Raw genomic sequence first — 8,874 nt, 5'->3', positions numbered from 1 at the left:
TCTAGGTGTTTCAGGTTTTTTTAGGTTATTTACATGCTCTTCTTCTGTCTTTTTAATATGCACTCCTAGGGCGATAAATTCGCCTCTGAGAACTGCCTTTGCTGTATTCCATAAGTTCCTTTGTGATGTCTCTTGATTGTCATTACGTTCAAGGAAGTTTTTTAATTTCTTTTCTGATCTCATCTGTAACCCAGGAGTTATTCAGAAGTGTGTTTTTCAGCTTCCAAATATTTGAATGTTTTTTGACTTTGACTGCATTGTTTAGAATTAGTCTGACTCCACTGTGGTCAGATAGAATGTATGGGATAATATCAGTCTTCTGGTATCTGCTTAAGTTTTCTGTATGAACTATTACATGTTCTATTTTGGAGTGTGTTCCATGTGCTGCTGAGAAAAATGTAAAAAGTTTCACCATTGGGTGGAAGACTCTGTGTTATCTGTTAAGCACAGCTGGGCTATGATGTCATTTAAGTCGATGGTGTCTTTGCTTAATTTTTGTTGAGTTGACCTGTCATTTGTTTAGAGTGGTGTATTGAGGTCTTCCACTATGATTGTGTTTGAGTCTATCTTGTTCTGTCATTCAAGAGCGTTTGTTTTGACATATTTGGGTGCTCCTGTGTTGGGGGAGTAAATGTTTATAACTGTAAAATACCTGTTACTAATATGTAATGACTGTCTCTATCTCTTTTTATTAATGAATTTATTAACGTTGATTTTCACATCATATTTTAAATGATAAGTTTATGAAACAAGTGTTCAAGGAGGGAATCTCTATTTACAATCACTGGGACTTAGTATTTAGAACTTAATCATAATTAGGCTAAGGGTTTGTATGTCATAGAAACATATTAATTTATGAAATAAAACATTATGTATGTAGAGTCATAGGTTTTTATGTCTATATATTTCCATTACCATGTCCATAGCTTTGGTTATGCAAATATTGAGTCCTCACTCTTGTACTCTTTGGATTTAATAGCCACATATTAAGGATACCATGTGCCTTTTGTTCCTTAGGTCTTGACTTGTCTCACCCAACACGATTCTCTCTGGATTCATCCACTTCCTTGTGAATGCTATTATTTTTTTCTTGTCTGTTGGCTATGCAGAAATCCATTGTATAGATATGCCACATTTTCTGTATCCATTCATCTGCAGTAGGGCATCTGGATTGTTTCCATCGCCTGGTTATTGTGAATAGTGCAGAGATGAACATAGCTGAGAGGTGCCCTTATAATATCTTGGGTCATCATGTTTAGGATAGATGCCCAGAAGTGGTATGGTGGGATTGTAGGGAAGGTCTATTTTCAGTTCTTTAAGAAACCTCTACACTGCTTTCCAGAGTGGCTGAACTAGTCTTCATTCCCACCAGCAGTGTAATAGGGTTCCTTGTTCTTGGGGTGGATGATGGCGCTGAGACAATAAGGACGCTGCCTAGGTCTCTCCCACAAAAAGAGAGCCAGGGAGTCACATGAGCCAACTACCTTAAGAAATCCAAAACAACAAACTCAAGAAGTAACAGAGAAGGACTCAAACTGGAAAAGAAATCCAGATAAAGCTTACGTCCAACTTTCTCAAAGAATTTGAAACACGAGGACCCCTCCCCTACCCCTCGCCGCCGGCTCCAAGCCGAGAAAGCTGCAGCAAAGGGTGCCGGGCCAGGCAACCCCGACCGGCGCAGAAACCAGCATAGGACCAGGCCAGCAAGCAGCAGAAGCCAGACGCATGAACCAACGAAGACCAGAACAGCAAGCAGCGGAACCCAGACGTGGATCACAGGTGGCGGCTGAGATCCGAGGGGAGTGAACGATTCTCCAACAACTTGGAGCAGCCCACAGCCAAATGCAGAGGAGTGAGTAGCACAGCGGGTAGCCCAGCAGGTAGCCCAGTGGGTCCGCAAACCCATCAGGAAAGCAGAGCTGGTGCCAAGCTATAGAACTTAACTCAGACCCCTCCACCCTGCGGGAGAAAGACTGGCAAGTGCAGGGAGGCAAGGAATTTAGAATCCTGTCGCTTCCCTCAACAGCCCCCTCCCCCAGGCCATTGATTGGAGACTGACAGGCGGGCAGGCACTAAGACCCAGCATCCCACCAAGGAAAGGTGGAGGTGTCCCTGCTATCACCCACCCAACAGGTTCCTCTCCCAGGCCTTTGACCAGAGACTGACAGGTGGGCGGGCGCTAAGACCCAACACCCCACCAAAGGGGGCAGAGGTGTCCCTGCTACCACCCGCCCAACAGGTTCCTCTCCCAGGCCACTGGGTCTGGAGAGTGGGGGGCGCTGAGACCCTGCCTAACAACAGGGGGTGGGGTGTGCAGGAGTCTGGGAACCAGCATCTGTCCCACTCAAATCTTGAGCCGGGACGTCTCTATCTTTATGTACTGATTTTACTGAGAATTTAATTTTGTTGGAGATTATGATTGCTACTCCTGTTTTTATACATGGTGCATTGGAGTGGAAAATTCATTTCCAGCCTTTCACTTGGAATTTGTTTCTGTCTTTGGCAGTGAGGTGGGTCTCTTGGTGGCAACATGTGGATGGGTGGTGTTTCTTAATCCAGTCTGCTGCTCTGTGTCTTTTGATTGGATTGTTCAGCCCGTTCACATTTAGGAAAATTATGGAGAAGTAGTCAGTGTCCATTGTCATTATTTATTTTTACTTCTAAGTTTCTTTCTCTCTCTTTCTTTTTTTCCCTTTTTGTGTTTCTTGAATTATAGATACTTGCTTCTTGATGCGGGATCTTGATGTTCTACAATTTGTTCTCGATTAATTAATATTTTTTGTAACGCTGGTTTAGTGTGCATGTATTCATAAATCTTCTCTTTGCAGTGAAACATTCTTGTTTCTCCCTCAAATGTAAATGCCTGTTTTGCTGGATATATCAGTCTGGGTTTGCAGTTGTTGGTCTTCAGGGCGTGAATGATGTTTTTCCAAGCTTTTCTTGCATTTAGGGTTTGCATGGAGCGGTCTGCTGTAATTCCAAATTTTTGCCCATTGTAGTATAGCTCTTTCTTTGTCTTTGCATCATCCTTGGTATTCTGGTCTACTGTCTTTACTATGATATGTCTAGGTGAGTTCCTTCTAGGATCTTGCCTGTTTGGGGTCCTGAAACTTTCAATAATGTGAGTATTTTCCCTTTTGAGGTTGGGGAAGTTCTCTGCTATGATTTTGGTGAATAAAGGTTGCATTCCTTTGTCCTGGAACTTGGCACCCTCATCAATCCCCACTATATGAAGATTAGATTTCTTGGCTGCACCTGCCAGGTCCTGGAGTTCTCTCTGGTGGATTCTGACTAATCTTTCCTGGCTGATGATTCTGTTCCAGCTCTTGTGTTTTATATTCTGTTCCTGATGTCCTATTCTCCATCTCAGTCAGTCTGCTGCTTAATGCCTCCATTTTTGCTTGAATTGTGGACACTGCACTGATCATGTCTGCTGAGAGGGTATTGAACTTTTCTTCCACTTCTCTTTTGAATTCGAAGAGTTCCTTGGAAATTTCTTGCTTTTGTTTTTGGAATTCCACCTTAATTTCATTAGTCATGTCCAAAATCATCTCCTTGAATAGAGTCCTATTTCGTGTCTCTTCAGATGTCATTTCTTGGGATGGTGACATCTCTCTCTCGTCCCTTCCTTCACTCATTTCCTTTTGGGCTTTGTGTGGGACTTTGATTATTTATGTATATCGTAATTCTTCTTTGTGCTCTCCGAGGCATCGAGAACTGTTGTTGCAGGTTCACTCTGTGGTCGATAGGTGGTGGTCTTTACTTGGCTTGGGACTGGTGGTTCTGGGAATCTGTGTATGCCTGTAGTTCTCGGCCAAATTGATTTTGCTGCTGACTAGGTCAGAGTTTGCAGTTTTTGCAAGTGTTCAGCCTTTTCCCAGAGGCTGTGTGCCACTGCAAGACTAGCTCTCAGCCCAACCAGTGGCCTCACAGTGGGCCATGGGATGGAGCTGCGTGCTTCAGTCTCAGAGCACTGGGCGGATGATTGGTTTTCCTACCCTGTTTCCAGGGGCAGGCCCCAGCCAAGGGCCTGGGGTTTGGGAATTTCTGGGAGCTCTCAGCTAGGCCAGCTGGTTTCCGCTCTGTTCCCAGGGGCGGGGCCCAGCCGGGCCATGGGCTCCAAGGGTAGAGCTGCGCCTTTCTGACTCTTAGCAGGTGGGCTTGGCTACTGGTCTGCCCTTCAGTTCCCTGCTGTGTTTCCGCCGCTTTGGCAGAGAGTCTGTCTGTGACTCTGTGGGGCCCCTTGGTGCTGTCTTACTAGAGATTCCAAGCAGAAGGGTTCCTGGCTCAAGCTTTGGGTGGGACAGATTCTGCCTCCTAGACTCCCGCACACCCCACCCACTGTTGGAAGACAGCGTCTCAGCGCCCCCCAGTCTCCAGTCAATGGCTTGGGAGAGGAGGCTGTTGGGGGGGGTGGGAACAGGGACACCTCTGCCCCGTTTGGTGGTGTGCTGGGTCTTAGCCCCTGCCGGTTTGTCAGTCTCCAGACAATGGCCTGGGAGGGGCTTTTGGGGTAAGGGACAGGATTCTAAATTCCTTCCCCCCTGAACTTGCCAGTCTTTCTTGGGCGGGGTGGAGGGGTTTGAGTTAAGTTCTATTGCTCACCACCAGCTCTGCTTTCCCGATGGGTTTGGGGAGCCTGCTGGTCTACTCACTCCTCTGCGTTTGACTGTGAGCTGCTCCGTGGTGTTGGAGGATCATTCACTCCCTTCTGATCTCATCCACCGCCTGTGCTCCCCATCTGGATTCCACTGCTTGCTGGCCTTGTCTGTGCTGGTTTCTGCATCTGGATTCCACCGCTTACTGGTGGTGGGTGCTTCCGGGGGCCGGTGCTCTCTGCTGCAGCTTTTGTGGCTTGGAGCTGGCCGCGAGGAGTGGGGGAGAGGTCCTTGCATTTCGAATTCTTTGAGAAAGTTGGATGTAAGCTTTATCTGGATTTATTTTCCGGTTTGAGTCCTTCTTTGTTGCTTCTTGAATTTGTTGTTGTGGATTTCTTAAGGTAGTTGGCTCGTGGGATTCCCTGGTTCTCTCTTTTTGTCAGAGAGAACTAGGCTGGGTCCCTATTATCTTGGTGCCATCTTCCGACCATCCTGTCTATCTGTAATTTTTAAACCTGGCTTATTTTATTTACATTTATTTGTTTATTTGAAACAGGGAAATGAAGTGAAAAAACAAGATGATTCGGAGTGGGTCTGGGGGAGAGGAAGTATGACAAAAATTATACCCCAAGATAAAATACAATAAAAATAAATATAAAATTGAAGAAAAATTAAAAAGACTTTAAAAGAAGAAAATAATGTTAAAAATACCTTAAAACCTTGCGAATTTAAAGAAGTCATTCTTAAATTAAAAATACTGTTTGAAAAATAGGGTATTGAATAATCAAAATACATTTTTTGCCAGTCCTGGGGCTTGAACTCAGGGCCTGAGCACTGTCTTTGGGCTTTCTCAAGGTTAGAGCTCTACCACTTGACTCACAGCAACATTTTCAGCTTTTTCTATGTATGTGGTACCAAGGATTCAAACCCCAGTCTTTATGCAGGCTAGGTAAGCACTCTACCCTCAGGGCAAATTCCTGGCCTGAGTAGTCAAAAATATTACCTGAATTAAGTTTGTACACAATGAAGGAGATAGCCTACTAATCATTGTTGCTATGTATCTAGAAGTGAAGTTAACCACAATTAGGTAAAAGGGGATAATAAGGAGGGAGCATAATGAGCAAATGAGGAAAAAGCAAAAATTCTGCCTTACATACTTGAGGTCTTTGTGAATGCTCTCCCAGGCTAAATTACTGGCTTTATGTGTCCTCTAGGAGAAAGTTGGCTGTTTTCTGTGGCTTGAATGTGGGTGGAGTTGTAGCCTATCTAGAACCAAGGATGAGCTTCAGAGACTTTCTCTGACCCATCCTGGAGCCTCTATTGTTTCTGCCAGCTCAGCTGAGAGTGGCAGAGGGATGGGGCCACTTCTGGATTATTTACCTTGGAGAGGAAAGTTGCCCCACCTGAGGAAGAATTTCTCCCTCTATGGAAGGGAACTCATCCCCAGGCTGAGTGGACTGTGATAAGATTCCTTTAGCCTTTTAAAATATGGTGTTGCAGACACTACTTCTCAGGTTCTACTTATCTGCCCCTCAAGTGGGGCAGCTTTCTTCTCCAAGGTTAATAAGCCAGAAGTGGCCCCACCCCTCTGTCACTCTCACCTGGTCTGTTAGTTTCTTTGCCAGTAGCAAAAATGGTGCTATTCTCAGCTGGTGATAGAGATGGGATAGCTTCCCAGTGCTGTTCTGTGAGAATGAGTGAGAATTTGTTTTGTGGGCTATTCATACTTCCTCTTGGTTTTTGGTGCTGTCTGCAACCTGTGTCTGTCTGCAGCCCACAGGATCAAGATTTACACTCATAATCATCTAGATTTCACTTCAGGTAAGTAATGGGCTGAGTGCTAAGGCTCCATTGCATTTGTCTTGGCACAGCTGCTTTGGGGAGCAGCAGTGGCTACTGCAGCTGTTGCTCGCTGCTGCTGGTGTGGGCTCAAACTGTCTCTTTTTTGTCAGTTTTGGGACTTGAACTCTGGGCCAGGGTACTGTCTGTGAGCTCTTCAGCTCAAGGCTATCACTCTGCCACTTGTGCTACAGAGCCTCTTCCTCTTTTTTTAATTGTTGAGGTGATATACAGAGGGGTTACAGTTACAACCATCAAGTAATGAGTGCATTACTTCTTGAACATTGTTACCCTGTCCTATGTTTTTCTCCCACTTTCCTTCGGCTACCCTACCCCACTCATTTTTTCCTTTACTTTCCCTTTTTCAAAATATGTATATATGCATATATATACACACCAGTCACCACATTCAGATACACTAACACCATGAGATAAACTATAAGGGGGCAAAACTGTCTTCTTAAGCAGGCTGTCTGTTCCATCTCTGGTGGAGATTTCTGTACTAGTTCAGCTTACTTGGTATAACTCTTTAGCCTCGAACTTTTGGATAGATTGCTAAAACTAGTATCTTATGAGAACTCAGAGACTCAACCTGAACCTTCACCAATTTCCCAGAATTCATCAAGTACTAAAATGAAAATTTTAAACAAGTCAAAACTACGGAAAGTTTAAAAAATGTAGATTAATGATAGAGGATATGCTTATCATGCATAAAATCCTGCATTCATTCTCCAGTACCAAAATATTAAACACTAAAATAACAAGAAGTGACAAAAAAGAAGAGTTCAGACTCCCTAGACACTATGTTGGAAATGAATTGTACAACATGTGAGGGAGGGGAATCAGGAGGGGAAAACTAAGGAAAAGGTGACATTGTTCAGATTGAAATGTATTTGCTGGAGCCAGCTGCCAGCAAAATGGGATTCTTGATTTAGGAGGTGAGGACTAGAAAAGAAAAAGACAAGAAACAGATGGAGTCAGGATGTCTGCAGCTTAAGACTGTAGCCCCGTTTATTTTCAGTTCCAATCTTATATACTATCTTAGAAATAAGAGACATCCAGGGGTTACTTTCATACAAAATAACAAGCAAGTTTCAGACATAATAGTCCAGGAAGAAGTGATAAAGCCAGAAGGTTTACAATACTGTTGGTGCAGCTCAAGGTTTGTAAGCATCATGGTATAAGTTATTTTTTTTATAACAGCTCATCTCCTTATGTGCTTAGCTTTCATCACTAGTGTAGGTGCAAGGTCAGTCTGACTCCACTCTCAGCTCCCAACATGTATTAATTACCTGACTTACATAATTGTAAACCCTCCATAAATCACATTTACAATAAAAATTATAAACATGAGAAATAATTTTATTGTAAATATTCAGTTAAACATTTTCCTATGTAATACAATAAAAAGAAATATGAAATGATTACCATACCACAAAATAAAAGGAATGAAGTCTGTTCTTCCAACAAGACCCAGTCATATTGTTATTTTCCAGGCAGATATTTTCATAGTTGTTGATATCCTCTTACCTGTCTTCTTCTAGAGTGATCCTCACAAGATTACAGACTGCAGGATAAAAAGAGCAACAAAGAAAGTAACCTATTTCTAACCTAATTATAGAAAGTGATATAAAACTATAACAGCTCTACTGATTATGTGTAATGAGGTTCTACGAAGAGATTGGCACTATGGGAGTCATTTTGGAAGATAATCACTCTAGTTCAGGAAATTTTATTACAGTGTTACATTTAAAACATTTAAAATTGTTTCACTTTAATAATGTATGCATGTTGGCCCTAGAGAAATAGGCTTTCAAAGAATCTTTGGGGACAGATATAGCAATTCTACCACTCTGAGTCTAATTGCAGAATATGATTCTTAGCTTGTACCTTTCTGAGGTTTGCATTTATGATTAGATGCAATATAGTGATGTATAATTTTGTAGATATATCTATTGTCCAGTAAGTGCTAACGAGGAGAGGTCATACTAGTTCCCACAGTTGCTACAATATACCAAGAAACATGTCTCTACCCCATAATCATGAAATAATTGATTTCCCTTTCTAGTCCTAGTAGGATCTTATTCATATTAGATAATACAAACTTTGAGATTTCATATTAAAGTCATTGATATGTCTTGCCATATTTGCATTGATCCTAGAAACAGTTCCTGGCCCTGAACACTTCTTTTATTTCCTCTGCTCTAATAACACTTAGGGAAAATGATTTCTTGTACCTCATTTGGTTGATAAGAAAGAAGGCCTGTCAGATAAACTTGTAATTTTTAGTCCTTGTTTGCCACCTTTGGTTTGAATGTAAATTTTCATGAGTACATTTTCATAAGAGAAAGGTAATACTGTTAGTTATTGGTTTTCCGGCTCCCTGTTCCTCTTCTTTCCTTCTCCCTCTCCCTTCCTCCTTCTCCCTTCCTCCCTC

The sequence above is a fragment of the Megascapheus bottae genome, chromosome 9, assembly GCF_031878675.1.
Source record: "Megascapheus bottae isolate mThoBot1 chromosome 9, mThoBot2.hap1, whole genome shotgun sequence".
Lineage (NCBI taxonomy): Eukaryota > Metazoa > Chordata > Mammalia > Rodentia > Geomyidae > Megascapheus > Megascapheus bottae.
Note: the sequence above shows the minus strand (reverse complement) of the source record.